Below are 20,509 nucleotides of genomic sequence, written 5' to 3'. Positions count from 1 at the left end.
CGAATGGTTAACATATGCATTTCAGGGAATATAGACTTTGTGCTAGACATACATATGTAGTATGCTATCAATGAAGGATAGAACCTAATTATTGCAAACGTGCTCATATCGTGAACTACCAGACAACCACCGAAAAAATGCGCGGCTGATGAATTTAGCAAGATCTCAAGCAAGCAGAAAACAGCAGGACCAATTCCTTAAGGAATTCACCTGCCAGTCATTGCTTCTTTATTGAAATCAAGCTCGGTCAAGCACCTAAACCCGGCTTTCCATCGCGCGGAAAAGCAACCTGCAGAATAAGTTAATGAGCTCGTGCACAGGTCCCCTCGACGGGAGCTCTCCTGATTTTTGTAAGAACTTCCCGCCTGAACCATCAACTCAATCTCCTGTTTAACCTGAAATTATTCCCTAAACAGCGGGATGGGCTTGTTGATTTGCGAGGAAGATTTTGAAATTCTTTATATATTTGATAATAGACGTACTACGGATGCTGACTACTAAACTCGATCCTACCCTAAAGAACGATTGAGCAGGTCAGTCAAAAGTATATTGAACTATCAAGGGTCCATCAGATTCGCCCATAGAAAGACCTGATTGACGTGTGTGGTATGTAAAAACATCGTTTTTCCAGCTACATGTACATGTAAAATTTGAAACTGGCATGGTCCATGACTGGTTATTGTCTATGGGCCAATGACAGTGCATGGTAGGGAGGAATCGACCATAGCCCTTCATTCGAACGCAGAACATCCATATTGTATATTAAGCTATTTACTTATTAGCCAGAGGTTTAACTCGCCAGTGGCACAGCTTCTCCTGATCGGGATGAAGTCCATTTATTGTAAGACAACAGCTGTACAGTGTCGCACAGCTCTACTTACACCATATTTCAATATTTAAATTGGGTTACGTAAGGATTTATGCGCCTGTTGTGTCCACTTAGTCAGACAGTAAACTAAATTCAGTGCGGGAATTAGCGATAGTCTGACAAAACAGAATAGGAAGACATTCCTCAACAGAACGATATGCAACCGGTGTAACTTTAGCATTTACGCAATGATTCTTGAAGTTAAATCCTTGCCTGGCAGGAATCCACAGAGAAGTTTATCATAAAAGGTATTCGATAGTTCAAACAACATCCAAAGCGATTTTCCGCCCCGGGATCCAGGAACATGACCATGCGGAAAATATTCAACTGGTGTCCGTTGGCCAAGAATATTAGCCCAAAATATTAACTTTGCCACAACACACCTTGGTTTCAGTTTTGAGCTAATCTTTGAATTATACCTACAAAACCGGAAAGCCATGTATTCTATTCAACGCAATGAAAGGAATGAAAGTACGGTACTTGTACCTTCAATATTCAAATGTACAAGTGTAATTCCTTATGCTACACGGGGTAATGCACAAGGGTGATGGCATTGAAGGCATTATCAATCGCTAAGGGCAATGCAGGAGCAGAGATAGTATTCCCAATCACATAGATGCCACAACATGTCAGTATTGGCCACTATTTACCAAACATTTGATATTTCTCGAGCAACCTGCCGGGCATTCCGGGAGCGCTAGCCGGTGACTGTTAGCCAAGACAGCAGCTCGGATAGCTCAAACGATCCCGTGAACAGCACAAGTTGCCTCGGTGAAAGGTACTTGAGCTATGATCAGAATGCCGTTGGTCGTTAGCAGCTTCTATTCAGGTTCCTGACTTCCTCCACAACCAAAAACCTATTACTTTATGGTAGAGTTTTGCCACAGCCTTCGCTTGATGCAAAGACGGTCAAAATCGAATTAGACTTCGACAGTTAAGCTCGGGTTCAAGGTTGACTAGGTCTTGCAATGTGGCTAAAAACATTTTTAGGTTGGTTTTCATCAAGTATGACGTACAATGTACTCCACTCTGACCAAAACTAAACAGCGATAGTCCAAACACGACGTTCCACCTGCAAGGACGACTTCTCAGGTTACTCTAATGTTCGCCTGAAGCATCGCATTTTCTTCATTTTTTTAGGGATGTAAGAAAGTATGGTTCCCAACAATATTTTGAATGTTGATATTCATCATCTCAGACGATAATTTGCAGAAATGAATTTCTCAGGCATAGTTGAGCAATTGTTTAGAGAGTTATCTTACTTCACATATCCCAGGTTGTTAGCACTTGGTTTAGCAGACGATAGGGGATGAATGTCAGAGCTGTTTTATAACAAGCCGGTGGTAACTTGAGCTATTGGGGCTAATCGCCGGCGCCGTTCCAGCTAAACCTCTTCTTTCGTCGGCATTTCCAGAAGCAATGTTGATATACATTTACGAGTTATTTTATCACTAAAAAAATCTTAGTTGGAGGAAGGCATAGGCCTATCATGTTAATGCAAAGTATGTTATTACAAATACTGAGGGTGCACCAACATCCAGTCTTAATGAATATATCCATACATGGTGAATTAAACTTTAAATGCTACATGAAGTACACTTTGAACGTATCCATATAAACAGTGTTTGAATTTATCATGGATCCCGCACTTACACGTTACAACGCAAGACTCATCACAACATCTCCATTTCCATCAGCTCTTGGTGACTTACCTACGGAAGGGAAATGTGAACGGAAATTAAATAATGTATATTATGAAATTATGAAATATGAAATTGATAAAATTTATATCATCGGTACATCCATTCGATACATCTAAATACAAAACATAAATGAACACCAGTGGTTTTGGTTTGACCTACTTTGAACGTCAGCGTAAATAACCTTGATAGTAACCTCAAAGTTGGTAGAGGTGCCCCATTTAGGTCAGTGAGCTCGGAGAATAGTCACAGGCAAGGGTACACGGCCAGGTTAATTTTTTACTACAGTGTCAGATGAAGAAAATTGCCCTTGGTCTTTTCATTGGTGATGATTGGTTAAAGTGTAGGTTAACATGTTATTGTAGGTTGATTAGCACATCGATCTTGGATTGCCAAACAAAGTATCAGCCTCAAGCTCATCGACCCCAATAACCCATTGGACGCGATAAGACGGACATTTCGAGAGAAGACGTAAATATTTTCAAAACGCAATTCGTTTTTTTCCGAGCAGCCAAAACAAAAGTGGCATGAAACGTTTCACCTGTGACTTCGGGATGCGTTTTCGAGAGGTTCGCATTCTTCAAGCAGGTTATCTTGGAAGCATCATGTTTCGAACCTCAGTGCATCATTGGGGAATTTAAAAACCACGTGACGGTGAGTTTTTAAATCATTCAATGTGCATTTTTGAGGCTGGTGAATTTTGCCTATTTGATTGTTTCGGCCAATCCAATCCATCAAATAAAAAACCTTAACATAAGCCTAAGTGGTAAAGTAGAGGTTAACACATGTACATGCATGTAGATCTATGGTATATCCAATCTATTTTTTAGGATTAGTAATGGAACACCCTGCAGCAATGTTTGTCTGTTGGTGGGTTTTATCAACATCTCTAAAACGAAATGTATAGGGTAATGCACTCTAAATCAACCGGAATACCTTATGCCAGAAACCTGGATGATGTGTCAAGAAAGAAGTTGAGGAAATATCCCCGGGCCACAACAAGCTTAGATGTTCGAGTTTTTGCGTGAATGGAGAGGAGTTTTCAGTCAAGGTGTTGATTTGGCCGATTACTTTTTCAGGCGAATGATAACATTAAAAAAAAACACTTTTTCCGACAGATATGACTTAGATGCGTTAAGGAGGCTGTCAATATTCTGAAGATGCATCATGCAACCGGTGAGCTTTTTTTTACAGCCATTCAATACATGTAATAACAGCTAGTGGTTACGCCGAACTTCGAGATTCTGATAAAAAAAAATCACGAAAGTGTATTGAAATGCACAAGTACTTATCGAATTTCAGTCAACAAATTCGAAAATGAATGGCCACCCCTCCCTGACAAGAAGGACACCGAAGCGTGTGTATACTTATCTGACGACGCATGCCATGCATATATAAAAAAGGTTTTCCGACGAGACAGGGCCGAACAACCAAACCTGTAGCTTTCAACTTCACCAAACTGTCTAGTGGGCCAAAGCCGACATGCGCCTCATGGATATATCATAGCTTTAAAACCAGTCATTTGTATGGATGTGTTGCATACGGACAAATGTGGAAAACAAATCTTTGATAATACCCTAATACTCTGTATTATCGATTAACAGCCATGGCAGTTCAAAAGCTAGAAAATCATGGGAAAGCAAAATCAACCGCAAACAGAAAGATAGAGAATGGGAAGAGCATGAAGAAAAACTAGAGATGACTCATACAGCTCATGAAGCCAGACAACGGCTCATTGACTCTACACTGCATCAACTACAAAACAAAAACTGACACTGACATCTTGGACGCATGATGGGATGTTGCTGGGGCACTTGGTTGTTGCTAACGTTTGAAGGGACAAAGAAAACACGCCAAACAAGAAAAGCCTTCTTTGCCACAACTTTGATTCGACGACAAACACAATAAAGTAGGACAAGTTCCCCATGAGGACTTTTGATACTGCTGTACTGGCTTTGTAATCAAATGATCGCTCCAAGAGTGTTGGCAGGCAAGCTCCCATATAAATGGGCTGCTCCGCCGTGACTTAGTCGTGTGGGAAGAACCTGAAGCCAAAGGAAAACGAAACTGGCCCATCCAAATCTATCAGTCAGTCAAATTCGAACGATCACCGATGCCTTCCAGCGTTAGGCAACAGCATCAAACGTATATAGAACAGATTGTCTGACATCAGCTTACAATGTCAAGATGATGTATCGAGATAATGGACCGTAACATCATGATCAGCCAGGCAGAAACCTAGGGATCTGCGTGTGTGTTTTCCTCTACTTTACATGTATCAGTGGAGAGAAGCCTTTTTCAATCGCCGCCGTGCTCGATGACTGGTTTTCGCATTGATTTTGCAATCAATCAAATAACGTTCGAGATCACTGTTGAATTTGTGGCGGGACCATCAAATGGGATAACGGCTGCAGTATGATGCCGGGGTATGATGCCACCAAATAATATAATGGCTTCAGCCACCTGTGCCAGCCACCAAATAGATGTACGGACGTAAACGGGCAATTGTGTAATCACTGCACGAGCCTCAGTCAATACATTTCTTAAAAGAATTGCACGAGCCCCTATTGTTTTCAAACATTGAGCTGTCTAATCAACAAGGACCTGAGTAAAACAGATCACCCTGGTTACCGCTGGGGAAGGTGATTCACCTGTTTGTGCGCCACACCCAAGCCTATCTTCTCCATCCACCTTGCACCTCTCCTCACATTAGGCTATACCCTCATCAAGCCACTTTCCTTTTTTCCTGTGTTCAATCATTTGACGCAGGGATGAATTTACAAAAGTGAATGACTCAAACCCTAGGGTGTTTTACATAGTCTTCACGGGAGAAAGCCATCTCCACTGTCATCAATCATGCCTTCCGTCAGAATGCCTCGATTTTGCGTGATAACCCTTCGTTCGTGCTGGCCTGTGCAAGAAACGCAGCTCTCAGACGTCTAACACGTGCATTTGCAATTAATGCAGCAGGTGCTGAATGCAAGATTGTGTTTTTATTGAAAATTTAAGTGATAAATCTATCATATAGATGTTTTTTCTCTCTACTGCTTCTGTCTATTATGCGTCACATGCAGACATCGATAGTGTTTGTTGCTTTTGACGCAGTGGTGATTCAGGTACACAGTCTTTAGGGCCTTAATAAATTAACGACGACTATTTTATTTCATTCTCGCGAGAGAACTAGGTCTTCCTACGTTAAAGGTCAATGTTCTAATTACCCCTTGCGACTCAGGAACAAAAGGCACAAGTTCCCAAGTATCAAGTTCCCATATATCATGAAAAAAAACCCGTACCAGGATACGTTTGTGTTGAAGCACTTTGATTACTGGTGATGCATGAAGGTGAAACTGTCCACGGTGCTGTATCAGTCACTATACCGAGATCGGCACCCGACATCCTTTAGGTTGTGCTGTTAAAGTTGGCAGATTTTGATATCTCAAAGATACTGTCATTGTGCATGCATCAATTTAATAACTGTCAGCCATCAAGCAATTGAGATACCATCAAGGACGTGGTGCATGTTATACGTCCTTCCATAGGCAACGCTATCAAGAAGCATGCAAGCTGTGCTGGTCATATCATGTCAGCCAACAGCTTGGAACATTCTTCAAACCTAGGGGCTGAGGCAACTAAGACGTTTAGATGTCTTCTCCATGTCGACTCGGGGAAAAAATATTAGAGTTTCTCTGTGAATACAAACGCCAAGAAATATAGAGTTAGTTATTAACGTATCTGTGAATACAGATATGCCCACAACGAAAGGTTATGGAATGCTAAGAACTAAGCACGGAAGTGACAGAAGTTATTTGTGAATCCAGATGCCAAAAACTAAACAATTACATTCAGTTTTGGTGAAATCTTCATTGCAGTCTGAAATCAGTGTGTACTTCACTTTGTAAAGTTCGGCTTCAAGGGTTTTCTTGAAGATAATAACAAGAAGAAATAAAGTGTATTTGCCTCTGAACAATCTAACTATATACATGTCCATGCCCCTTTAAGTTTAAACACTTATAATCCAGATATTCTGTTATAGCCAAGAACATGTAGAAAACATTCAGCAAGCCAACAGGGACCCGGGTTTATCGTAAATGCTTGTCCTAGTTGTATGGTTTCAGAGTTCCCCGTAGACCTTCCTAATGAAAACGCGATCAATAACAGTTACAGTTTCAAAGCTCCCACACATGATATTCTCTTGTGTTTGCTAAACATTCACTTTTTATTATATGAGAGAAAAAGGTTTAACATGTTAAGGCACTTTTGCACTTAACTGTTGATGTTCTTTAAGGGCACGGTGTCAACTTTGTTGTCATTTTGATATTTTCAACAGTATAGTATTTTGCATTGATGCTGGTAAGTATTACTAGGGGACAATTCATTGTGTGTGGAAAAAGCAGATAGAACAGTAGGCATAAATCCTTTGGAATTACGTCAGTAGTCATGCATATTTATTTTAGTTCGGGCCTTTTCTCTTTGGTTAAGAAAAACCGTTAATGACCTGATTTTTCTCATGACGAAACATTTCATCTTTATTTGGATGCAGTTGTTTTTTCGACTGAAACATAAAATTCAATTTGACTGCAATATCATTACCAGGGGTCCAGAGACCAGTTCGACAGAAAGAAAGGAAGGATAATGGCGCCTCCTGTTGGATACAAATTAGTTATTTTTGTAGTGTCTTCAGTGCTCTCTCACAGATAGTGAATATTTATACCCAAGACATTAAAAAGCGTTCATCAGCCTCAATGACCATCTTGGTAAGAGGAGCAAATCAAAACATGGACAGCTTACAGTCCATTATGATATGATTATTTACGAAACCAGTCCGTTATGTACAGCTCAATAAGTACATGCCACCTTGCTTACTTGATTTCCACTTGCCTGTGTAATAAGCTACATCGTGACGTAATGGAGCTTTGATGGGCTAATGAGACGGGTGATGGACTCCAGGTGATTATGAGGGGTGGGGTAATATTCACCTTGAGCAGATATCATAGCAAAGAGATTGACTTGAGCATTCGTGATTACATGCGATAGTACTATCCGAATCAGTAAGGCGGTAACAGGAGGGTTAAACTTATGATTATTTCTGATGTTGGCCTGTGAGCGTGCAAACGTGGCACCTACGTTCGTTTTAGTGTACTATGAATTCACTGGAGAAACCTCGTTGTGGTTAAATGCACTATGCTTGCACATGTGACGTACCTTCTGTTTCAATTTCACTTAAGAAAGATCTTTTTCTCTCGTTTCTATGCACACGTGACGCCCCATTTTCGTGTAACATACAAAAAAGACTCTGAATCCTAACTGCACAAAATAGCCATTCGTGCAGCGAAAGATACAGTGCATCATTTAGCATCAAGTGTGTGTATATTGCTTTTTACAATGCTAATGTACACGTGAGATTCGATTAGTCAGTTTACCTTAAACTTCCCTCTAATCTTCCGATGATCGATTGGCTGACTGTACATGTCACATGGGACCCATCAATCTACTCAACCAGTATTGCTGTCCCATGCACGCAACTGCAAAACACTACAATTATGCACTGACTAGGTTATAGACGCTTCTCATTGGACCAGGTTTTCTTTTGCACAGTGCACTACACATGTTTGACCAGATGATTTATTATCGATATGGTATGTCGTATCACAGAATGGCTCCATTTATGTTTGTCATTGAACTACGTGAAATTAAAATATCAGCCTCAAGCCAATTGTTTCAGCTCTGCAGTGCTGCGTTGCAGCCACCCCCTCTTGGGAAGAAATAATCAAATGCATGTTATCAGAAATATCGAAAAAAACTGCATGCGGGAGGAAAAACTGTTTTCCTTACTCGTTCTCGTATCCGTTTGAAACATGTTCAAACCTTTTTGTCAAATGCCTTTGTGCCATGTGCACATGAGAGGTTATTGTAAAAGTCGTGTGAATGCGAGAAATATCAAGATAGATCAGTTTTTACTGAAGACTTCTCATGTTTACTGTTCTGTCTGTAATCGAGAATGCAGCATGGATTTATCATGTGTACAGTACAAAAGACGGATTAAGCCAAAAGCTAATATGTCTCTGTAAGGATACATTACGCCGCTATGTTATTAGGGAACAGAGAAGCTGTAGAATTGTTTACAGGCAATACACTGCTGCGAAATTTTTACCTTGCAGAGCCTTTTCATTTGTGAAGATGACGGAGAACGTCAAAAGTAAGAACCCAGGAGAGAGAATAGATTTTCAAGGGGTCAATTAATCAATTCCTAGCTTGAAGGACGAGATGCACGCAGTTCTTGGGGCGTTTCTCGTGAGGGAAACACTTGAAAAATTGCTCGTTCCGCATGGTCCAGTACACCGAATCCAAAACGGGCAACTTTGAACACGAGTTTCGTTTCTGCCAAACTTTTATTTCAATATTTTTACATGTTCACTCAATCAACGCTGGGATATTCATGAAGCCAATGGTTCTGGCTCAGCAAGATCCCTCTAATTCTAAACCTTCAGTCAGATTTTTCAGTTGACTCTACACAGCAGATCCCGCTGAAGATTGTTTACGCTTTTTATCAATATAATAACTCTAAGCATAAGGGTAGCTTTGATCATGAAAATTTCGAACTTTCAAAGACTCTCCAAAGGATGCGTACAATGATGGATTTTTTTAATACTCTCTGATTTTTTTAATCTATAAGTTTAAACATAGCTCTAGGTACATGAATAAGAGGAGTCGCGTCAATTACGCGAAGTTTAGTGCAGTGTTTGATGTAATTGTTTGATCAAAAGGAGAATGGTGGGCTACACGACTGACTGTTTTCAAAAGTTATGACAGGGAGTCTTCAGCAAATAGGTTTCTCTCACTAATCGACGAATTGTCCCGGTGTTGAAGTTTGAAAATAAAATGTCTTAGGATTGATTGTCCGGGGAACAAAGGATTCTATCACGCGCTTTAATTTCTAAGCTATTGATGGTTCATGGCCTCAATGGTTCATGGTCTGAATGCGGTTAGATGTAACCTTCTTAAAGTTACGAAATCTCTAAACATTTTATTATAAAACACATGAAGTGCATCATTCCATTTTCAGAAACCATCAAACAATCAATTATGTCAGCCGTTCAAAGTATCATTACATTATACTGCTCCTTGTTAAATCATCTACGAGCCCTCATTAGCCTCGCCTCTTTTCCACATTACAATATAATTGCTCTCCAAGCGATTCACCCCGGCTGCCTTCCTCAGTAGTTGAGCATCCACCATAAATTGATACGTCCCCGAACATTGAATAAGATCAATTTGCGGCAATTACCGTTATATAAAGTTAAACATTAACAGTTAAGCAGAGAAGCATGCACTTGAAGTCAAGCAACCTTGGCGAGATATTCATATGCATCGACCCTAAAGTTTGTTTAAGACATACACAAAAATAATTCCATTTTGGGTGGAAGAAACAGGTTTTTCAAGGATAAAGTGCTCCACATCCCAAGGCTCTTGGAGTAATTTATTTCATTGCCCCTAGTCAAGTTTGCAACGAGACCGATACAGCTTCTCGATTAATCCGCACCCTCCGCCAGGATTGACTGTCGACCCCAGTTAGCATCAATCGCTCGCGCATCGCGAGGAAAAGAGCGGTCGAGGCATAGTGGTAAGAGAAACATTGTTTATTATATCATGGGTTCAAATATGTTTTTTATTGCGTCTCATCCAGCGCGTTTGTTTTGGTATCTTCCCCCCCCCCCCCCCTCCTGACCGGATGTTAGATTGAAATCCTTAGCATCATAATCAGTCCCGACCTGGGAACGACACTTTTGCCTAAAATTGCGGAGAAAATGTTACATGTATGCCATCTTGAATTGATCCTGTCGATGGAGTTAGTAGACCTGGGCAAGGTTGCTCATTTGGTGTTTCCAGTAAAAGTTGACGAGAAATTTCGTAAAGAAGATGCTCAGCTGGAGTTTGTCTCTAACGCCGATTGAGGAGTTAGACCCTGCCATATAGAGAGCGGCTCTTCTTTGGCGTTGGTCTCTAAAGGAAAAAGGTCGTGTCGCTGAACAGGGCCCTGTAGCGCTGTTGAAATCTTACTGCGATACCTAGTAGGCGAACTCTTCGACGATGTATACTTTCAATGACCGCCGACTTATCGAGTCTCCCCCACTGATACCCAAACATATCATACTTCTTTTCGTCTCATCTCTATCATGTACTTGCCCATTAGGATTCAAGAGAAATTAACTGAATCTACAAGTCAATGGGGGCATCGAGGCGCTACGGACCCAGATGGTCCAACGCCTGAGTCACGCTTTGACTTCGCAGCCTGCGATCAGTGTTTCCAGCATCATGATGACTCAGTCCGCGGCTTACGACGCGCTTGGCCACCGGTCACAGATTTCTTGTAATGTGGACGGCAAACTTTGATTAGTGTTTCGTTCATGATAAAATCACACGACAGAACTGAATAAAATCGATGAGAATTGAATGACTCTTTCCGGAACGATTTCCACCACGTAATGAAGTCTTCCCAAGCGGACCAAGGCCGCTTTTTGCTTCCTGATAAGACTCGGACATCATGGCCAGTATTACTTCCACTAAAGAAATCCCGTATTTTGGAGTGGAGTTGCAGGGCAGAATCTGCTTTCGTTAGCGGTGAACCAACCGAATCCATCACATCTTTCATGTAGTTTTTGCTTTGGCCCTTAAACTGACACCTAGATGGGAAAGCAATGCCAACTACCTCTTCGATACTGAAAAAATCAAACCTTCTGAGTGGTCGACCGAGTAATGATACGAACACAATTGCATTTAAAGAATCTCAAAGATGTTTAATGCAACCCTGGTACTGTCAGTTTGACTTACAGAACTGCAGCCCCAAGACGGTTAATGAACGACGAGCGTTGCTCAGGCATCAGCTTATCACGACGCGAATCATCGTCATCGTGCTGTCATGCAATTGGTCATTGTGACCGAGAGGCTATCCACGTATCAGTGAAGATAGAATTGCATCTGATCCTGTCGCTATTGAGGAAACGCAACACCTTATTCAACACATTCGGTGCAATATGTTCGAGGTTGAGATTAATAAAGAATGGTTGAACGATCAACATATTGAAAGAATAAACCTAATACCGCTCATGATTCAATGCAAAAGCATTGACAGAAATATTAAATTACACGGTGTCGACATCCTCTGAATAATACGGACGAAGCCAATATCAATCAGAAACTGCGAAAGCATATTTACATAACATATTAAACTCTTCTCGGCTTCCATACATTAACACCGCCGCTAAACAAACTTCCCTTCTCAGACACCTTACTATACGCGACAAGCAAACAAGCGGCACTGTCGAGAAAGGTCCTTTTTTTCGGCATTATCATCATATCATGGCTAAATGCATTCCACACACCCTTCTCGGCATTCAACCGTACATTACCGCCGACAGTTGCCATATTCCGATCATCAGTGCAAACTCTCGGTAGGTGCCGGACCTGTTTGCAAACAACCCTATCACAGAGACGATTTCAACAACTACTATAATTTCTAGAAACTTCATTACAAACATACATCGATATCAGGTCAACTTAACATGGCATAACCTCAACCATTCATAGATTTTTTCATATCAGTACACAGCTATAACTGGAGATGTTCATCTAGATCTCAAATCCTGTGGAAATTAACTTGTCAGTGCTGTCAGTTCACCGACCTCGTACGCAATGCTACTTAATGCCTTTCACATTGAGCGACAAACTGAGATCCGGAATACTGTCAATTCTCGTAAACAGAGAGGATCACGATTTCGGTAGACTCTGTCTAGACCTTGATTAAGCCTGTATCAATTTTGACTGTCAATTGGACGAATCCTTTAATAAAGCCATGTTTATACGGTATTAAAGTTATGTAATTTAGAAGGATCTTTATTAGGCATTGCATATTGCTAGTGACAAATAAAAAGATGAAGCTGATTCAATGACAAGCAATGATGCATATACTACAATCCATGCTCATTTGCGGTGTTACAGTTAGAAGGATTTTAACTGATATCGAAAAAGCACAAAAAACCCACAATCAGCATAAGCTATGCCTTGCTTTTTGGTTACTCTTCCTCAAATCCCTACTAACTGACATAAAAGCTTTATGTTTTACTCCATCCAATACAGTTAGCTTTATCATTGCTAACATCATCGCACTGTGCACTCAGTCGCATGCTTATAGTCAGATGCAGTGTGTACATCACAAATGACCACGGAACCAACTCTGAACGTACCACGAAAAATGAAATAATCCCATGAAAATACAGCTAACCATTGCAAGGCATCTCGTTCTCGCTTGGAAGGAATCGCCCTAACCAGTTATCTCAGTGACAATGCGGCAATATGTGATTAGGTGCGTAGCTATGCAATTACACTAAACAGGTTATTAGCTACCGGGGATTTGCCCATAAGCGGAGGATGAATTTGTCGCTGTGAATGCTGCAGCGAGTTAGGAGATCATAGTGAGGGTGTTAGGATGGTCATTGTGTGACGCCGACTCTCAGTCTATATGCTGTTTTGAAAAGTCACCACGGAAGAGACTGGCACACAGAATGACAAAAAATACAATTACAGCAACTTCTCGTGGTTCACACGCTGATGTGCCAGCTAAGGGTTATCCTTCCTCTTTCTACGTCGCTGGTTTCCATGCCCTGTTCATTTGCCAAAGGTTTGAAGAAGGCAGCAAACTGGAATAATGATATGGAACGTTCATTCCCTGGAATATATGGCAGCAATTCAGAACTGAACCAACAGAAACCTTGAAAATCAAAACAACTTTCACCCAGTCCATCCTTATAGAAGGAAGAAACAAATCTGTCTTGACTTTTAGAATCGGATAAGAATGTCATTCATTTTGCACTAAACCTCATCCTTTCTGGTCAATAGAGAAATACTTCATGGCCATCGGTCGTTACAGACAGATTGACTCAAGTCAGAAAGAAGTTGGATACAGGCCTCGACATCCTAATGATCTACTCAATAACGATCGACAACAAAATCCTTCAGTAGAGACACCCCCAAATTGTCTCTTGTAGCCATTCGGAAACTGATGCTGCATTTTCTGAGTGTTCCCCCAAACACGCTACACCTAAAAAGTGGCCTTCATCCCACCGAAGCCGAGCAATCGGCGAGGACAAGTCGATTGATGCCAGCAGAAGGCAATGAGCTTAGTTACATATTGCTTCTGCAATCATGCCAAACAATGCCACCAGTTGCTCGTAACGTGTCAATTATCTCTAAGATTGGGTTCATTTCTTTTTGCTGCATGCTCCTTCTCTTCTTAATAGCCGCCACTGGAGTCTGGTGTGCATGTTGCGGCGTGTCTCTGTGTGGAGCATGGATCGTGGAGGTCGAAGGAACTTGTTGATGGTTCCTGACAGTTTGTGTGTGGCAAATCCTTTATATACATAATTGCTCATACATGTCTGAGACCTGATCAAGACCACACGTAGGAAGCAATCAAACAAAGCGCATTTTTTTCTTCTTCTGAGCAAGGCCTCCCTAAAGTATATACTGTTATTAGGGAGCGGATATTTACTAACATTATATGCATATATCCCGAGGTCCCAGGGTCCAATACATTATACCGCTATATAATTTTGGCCATGACAGTAGCAAGTATTCATAAAGACCGAATACTTGACAGTAGGGAGTCAAGGGCTTTATGTCTGATAGGTCATACTTCTGAAGTGAAGTTTGAAAGAAATGTACACTCAGGGTAAACACATTGAATTATCGGAGTTCTCCATGGTGAAGCCACGGGGCAACTCTATTCTGAGATCGACAAGGTGAACGCGATCTAAACTATGCAACAAAGGTTGTTACAAGATGAGTTTAATTCACAGTTGCCTGGCCCTATGGTGAAATCAAGAGGGGACCGCGTGCGATTGATTAAGCGAATGTTTACTATAAGATCGCCGAATAGGCTATAGCCTGGTCTACATCAGCAAACGTTTGCTTGCAAGCACCAGCAAACTTTGTGTTAAGTCGTAAAACGGTGTTACATCTGAAAATTTAGTTAAATTCATGCATCTATACATGTAGTTATCATAATAATTAAAATTATAATGTGAGACATGGCTCATATAAGGTCATCACCCCACTGATACACGCTTTGGACAGTTCATCATCTCAACACTGATCCGGGTTTGATTAAATTAGCCTACGTTTTAAGACCCGATCATTCTTAACTGTAATTAACAGCCATATTTCATATTCTATATTGACTATTTTTCTGTATGACTGTGTTATGTATATATCACATGTGCATCCCCTCTCCTCAGTTAATAGTTTTTGTTTGCGCCTTGTCAACTTCATACTAGTAACCTTACGTCACCGAGACACTAACATCAGCGTCAACGCTGAGAACCTTCCAGAAAGGATCTCAACCCGTCGTCTAAATAATTCGTTCATGGCGCTTCGCAGTTGATCATTTTGGTGATGCTAACAGCATCTAACGGTTATCTCATCACGACCAAGTATCCATAGAATAACACAACCACAGCAATATCAATTGTCAAATTATGGGTAATTCGATAAATTGTGATCACCCAAATCACTCAGACCAGATGACAGTGGACTATTCATCACCGAGTCATCGGTTTAGCTGGTAACATTGGTAAGACTACGGGACATACTTAGAAGTAGTGTAAACGGTGTGCTCTAATGGCGGCTGTTAAACACAACTATTGTCTTCAGACTGATTTTACTCCATGCACAATTGCACACATTGCATAAAGAGAGGCAGTGCTCGTCAACTGATTATTGCTTCTCGTGATACAAAATACTTTGTCTTCTTCCATTTAAACAATGCCCTTAAGAGGTATTAAGACTCGTGCACTTAAATTTCGCATAAAGACAAAGCAATCATTGATGTCGGTGTGCGGAGGCTCAGACATGTTAGATGCTGCATTCAATAAAGTCTTATCTCTGTTAGGATTCAGCAAGCAAATGGTCCATTTTCAAATGTGTCTTTATATCATAAGATGTTATCATTTAAAGAGGAACAATTTTTTGAGGCATTCTTCAGAGTATCTTGTTCAGAGTCTGACACCAACGACTTAACCTTTCAGTGCAATGTACAATTAAGCTTGCCAAGCTCTGACAGATGGCAGTTCAATGTTAAGTTTACATACGCTCTGTGTAAAGTCAGAAGTTTTAGGTATGAATCAAAACCATGTTCTTTCGGACTTATTTCATACGTAGATCTTAAACGATCATTCGAATCGGCACAGTTGCAGTGCACGGCCTTCATACCTCCTCGTAAACTTCAAGTTCTCTCGGACAATAAATGTGATGACGAAGCGAGTGCGATATATAAGTAGCGTCTATAGGCGTGAGGCTGTGTGATGTGGGTGGTTGCAGCTAAAGTCTTTTAAGATACTTGAATATATCATATGTATATATATCTCATACCGAACTTCCAGCGGTACTGCCTCCGTAGCCTCCGCCCATACTGACTGGAAGCTGATTAATGTCAACACATTGAGGGTTAAGATGGAATATATAAAAGAAGAAGATAACCACACCCGTGACTTGTGTGATACGGTCATGCGTAATAAGCTCATGGTATTTTTTTTCATTTTGATCCTGTTTACCGGTGCTTCTTCAATTGAAATTGATTACTTTCCCCACCTCCCATAAACCACGCTAGCCTTGTGCACACAATTGACTTTGGTTTCATCAGGTTGCTACTTAAGGTGAGATTACTTCCTTGACGAGGAAATAATTTCCTGATGCCATTAGAGCGGAGTATGATCATAAAAAAGACATTAATCATCCCAAACAATGTGAAAGAACACATTCAGTTGTGGCTCTTACATCGAACACAATCAAGAGTCATCAGCCAGGATTCAGGGACGTGTGACTTGCTTCTTTTAGTGAAGTGGTGCCTTGAGACTTCAGCATCGAATTATCACTACAGGCAATCTTTAGGTGACTTGGGCCTTCATTCATACAGATTTACTCTGATAGACGTCATCATTCCTTGCTCCGAAACTGGCCATTCATCTCTTCAGAAATGGAGGTTATACAAGTACAGTGGAACCCCGGTCGGCGACCACCCCGCTATGACGACCAAGAATCACCGGTCCCGAATGGTTTCCTCTCTAATTACCATTACAAGGCCCCCGGTAACACCACCACCCCGTACCCAGCGCTTGGCATCTAGTTGAAAGGATCAACACTGATAAGAGGGCCAAAATCGCTGACGGTAATCGCTGAAGCATTTTGTCACATGCTACGACCTTGGCCTTGCACTTCTTTAAAAAGTACAATGTAAGATCCCGGTCACGCTGATGATGGCACAGTATAAAGATGCAAACACAGCGTGTCAACGGCTAGGACCTGCTAGCAAAACAATCGGCAGTCTCTTATTCATCACGGTCAGAGGAACACTGCAATACTAATCTAACGAACCGTAACAACACGTCACATCAATAACCATCTGAAGCATACAGGTAATATTTCTGTCTTAATTGATAAGTAAATGGTTACCATGTAATGGGGAAATACGGTCGAATCTGGCGATGAAAAAGATGACGATAGAGATGAACCGACTTATAACATGCAATAGAAAGGCATGTAACGGAAAGCTTCGCGTGTGAAATCAGTTTCAATAAAATATCATAACCATCATCATAAATAATCTTTGAAAAAGACCAAGACCAAGTTCAAATTCCGGTTGTTTAGAGTGGCGCCCAGCGTATATGCGATTGCTCCGCCCTTTTGCATGCGCTTCGATTGTTTCTACTAGAACCTGCTTTGATAGCATCGATCAAGAATTTTACACCGATATGGTCCGACGCCATACCTTGTTTTCACATTTCCAAACCGATCAGACCGCGACAGCAAATGCGTCCCAACGAAAAGAAAGCGTTGCTAATGGGGTCCTAGAAACACGGAACTCAATTCGAAGGCCATCAGTTAATACATTCAAACACCAATTTTCAAAGTAGTGAACTCGGTACATTATCGACTGATATATTGATGTCAAAAAGTTCATCCAGAAATTGATTTGGTCACGGAAAGATTTTAAGAAAAAGCATACAACAAAGGTATCGGCGATCTACTCGAGAAGAGAATGCTTCAATGCGTAGGCGATACACTAACATGCATCCAGGCATGTCAACTAATGTCAACTAATGCAACATCTCTGAGTAATTATTTCTAATCAATACGGTATCAAAAGGTATACTTATCCAAGTATATACTCGATATTCTCGACATCGACACATTCTATCAAAGTTGTGTTCAATGGTGTTAAAAAAAAGAGCAGCTTGAAAAAGTTTCATTTGCGGTATGCATATTTTATGAACAAATTTTACACTACAGAAAGCGTGCTGACAGTGATATACTAGTGTATTACTTGTATTTGATGACGTGCATTTCTAACAGTGTTAGCAAAACATGCTAATGCTTATAAGGTGCGTTTACAACTTCGGCTCTTACTTGTCATCTGTTAATTTTTTGCTACATAAAAAGATATCACAATCATATTATGTACAATAAGAGCCTACCTTCACATTTCTTGAAATTCTATTCCAAATGTATAGTTCCCTGAGTGTGTATCCTTCAAATTAAGAAGAACTTCCAAACAGAAGCAGTTTTTAGGTTACTACATGTAATTCCAGAATCAATCAACAACTTGTCAATCGTTAACTCAATCCAAACTTAATTCATCCAACTCCGTAGTAAATCACAACCATGCACATCGCATCCCAGTGGTTCGAAATGAGTAAGAGAATTGATGACATTACAACCATCTCACCTTGTTACGAAAATGAAAATCTAATTCTGCCCACCCCGTATTTTTCATTAATATGTTATCCTTGAGCTAGGGTGACATCAGTCGGCCAGAAGGACACCCCTACCAATTCTGTAGACGACAAATGACTCTATCGTCTACTTCGTGCTGCATACCACCCAACCAACGCTGCTCATTTAAACGCTGCTCATTTATTTGCTGCGGGACAGTTCCGTGCGCGCTGTGCGCATCTCGATGCTCGATCCAAAGCAGCTGCAAGAGCGATGTTGTGGAGAGGCTATCGTTGCCGCGAGCCTTACTGCTGAGCGAGAGCATCCCTGCAGCAACGACAAGCCTCTGACTCTTGAATTGAAAAGTGCATATCAGCCACGCGTGTTTAAAACGCACCTCGTGCATGCATCTCCCACGGAAAGAATGACACATGCAATGCGACGAAGCATTCACTTGTATGATACAACGTAGAGAAAATGAATTAAGCATTCATTTGGTCTATGACAGGATTAATTTGGCAAAAAGCTCTGGAAGAAATTCAATGGGTACAACGCAGCAATTGATGAGGATGAACACGAGTGATGAAAATTACAGGAGAGTGTAATCTATATATGGAGTAGTGTGGACCTCAGCAGAAACTGCTCAGGCCAACCTTTTGTGGCTCGACACACACATTTATCACAGTGAAGATGTGATTCAAATTTCTAGGTAGAGCGAAGGAGCATTGTCTGTAGTTTGATCACAGCAGCCGCCTTATACAGATGGTGATTTCTGATAGGATAAGGCGGAAAGCAGCAATGCACATCCACGTGCAGATCCGTCTCTACTCGCCTCTAATCGAGTCTACTTTTTTTTAAATGGAGATGTCGACAGCAAGCTGCATGGGGAATATTTCTTGACCCACATGGAGGAAAGCCATGCTTGTCCACCATCTTCCCACCAAAGAATGCATATCTTGTATCTACACAACGAACATACTTATTAAAAATGTATCCTTTTGATTTGCAGGGTCGAGAATAACTTCGTAAAAGGAGATCCAATCGTCCTTCCCAGAGGACGTCATCGCCAAGCTATAGATCCAGTGAAGTGGAACTTTAAATTGACTAGAACTAAGTGATCCACTTTGACAGGACATCAATAACGTCGATGCTTTTTTGTTTGTCAATTTCATTCTTCTGAGAACATGTCAGGATTGGATAAAGTATAGTTGGTTTTTAATGTTTCCAGTAGAAGAATTGCGGTCCATATAGTAAAGAGTATAGATCAGAAGAAATGCAATGAAAGATGGAAAAGAGGAGAATAAGTTTAAAACGGAACTGTCGCAGGATGGGGACACTACTTTCTTTGAATTATATTCCTGTCACTTGTCTGTATTGAAGAAGTTTCGAAGAAATTTCAAAGAAGGGACAACAGCTGTAAAATATTTAAACCATTGCTGCAGCATTTTACTTATATGCATGGACACTTCCTTTGAATCTCTCAGCCAACAAAATATGCGTGTCTCTCTCATTGATAGGGAAAGTGTCTCTTAATTCTTAGTGTTTTAGAATTCCGTTTTCAAAATGATTCCAAAATCGATTAAGATTTCTTCAGTTCGACAAATATTTGCAGCGGGATAATGCCATCAACCTCAGGTGACATAGTTTATAACACATCCAGCACAATGTATTATGAAAAAGCCGATAGAAGGTGCGACTCCGAGAAGTAAGATAAGCGACAGAAGTGCATGCTAAAATGAACTTTACTCAAAGATACTTCATCAGATTTCAATATCAATAATATGAGATAAATCTCTCCTTGAAGATATAATTGAATCATTGTAAGAAAACGTGAATTTAATTAGGAGGTCTGATTTGAGTGTGGAGACGTGCTTTTAGACCATCTTTACCATAATTGTATAATGACCGCTGACACTTCGCGCAGATGACTCATAGATAAGTGGTTTCCGGTTCAAGATGTTCCCTTCCTGAAATTGCTCGCATTCCCTACCCTTGTATCTTTACCCTAATAGATCCATATACCACTCCGCTCAAGCAGATGCTGCGCAACACCCTTATCTCTATAAAATCCATTTTGCATTTCACGCTTTGGATCTCGCCATTTTTTTACCGGAACCGGCGGTATATTATTTGAATGGCCACACATAATACATGTACATGACAGCAAGTATAAATTATT

The 20,509-nt window shown here is 40.8% G+C and overlaps 1 protein-coding gene across 1 annotated transcript in view; it reads right to left on the bottom strand.

The window, feature by feature from the left end:
• LOC135484857 (kinesin-like protein KIF26A) overlaps positions 1 to 18,501 on the bottom strand; it is a 299,588-nt gene extending 281,087 nt beyond the window's left edge. The window contains exon 1 of the mRNA XM_064766551.1: positions 18,093 to 18,501. The gene's annotated coding sequence lies outside the window, so the exon portion shown is untranslated. The remainder of the gene's footprint in view (positions 1 to 18,092) is intronic.
• Between the last annotated feature and the right edge of the window lie 2,008 nt (positions 18,502 to 20,509).

Source organism: Lineus longissimus, chromosome 3 (genome assembly GCF_910592395.1).
Source record: "Lineus longissimus chromosome 3, tnLinLong1.2, whole genome shotgun sequence".
Classification (NCBI taxonomy): Eukaryota; Metazoa; Nemertea; class Pilidiophora; order Heteronemertea; family Lineidae; genus Lineus; species Lineus longissimus.
This window is presented reverse-complemented; position numbering and strand designations above follow the sequence as displayed.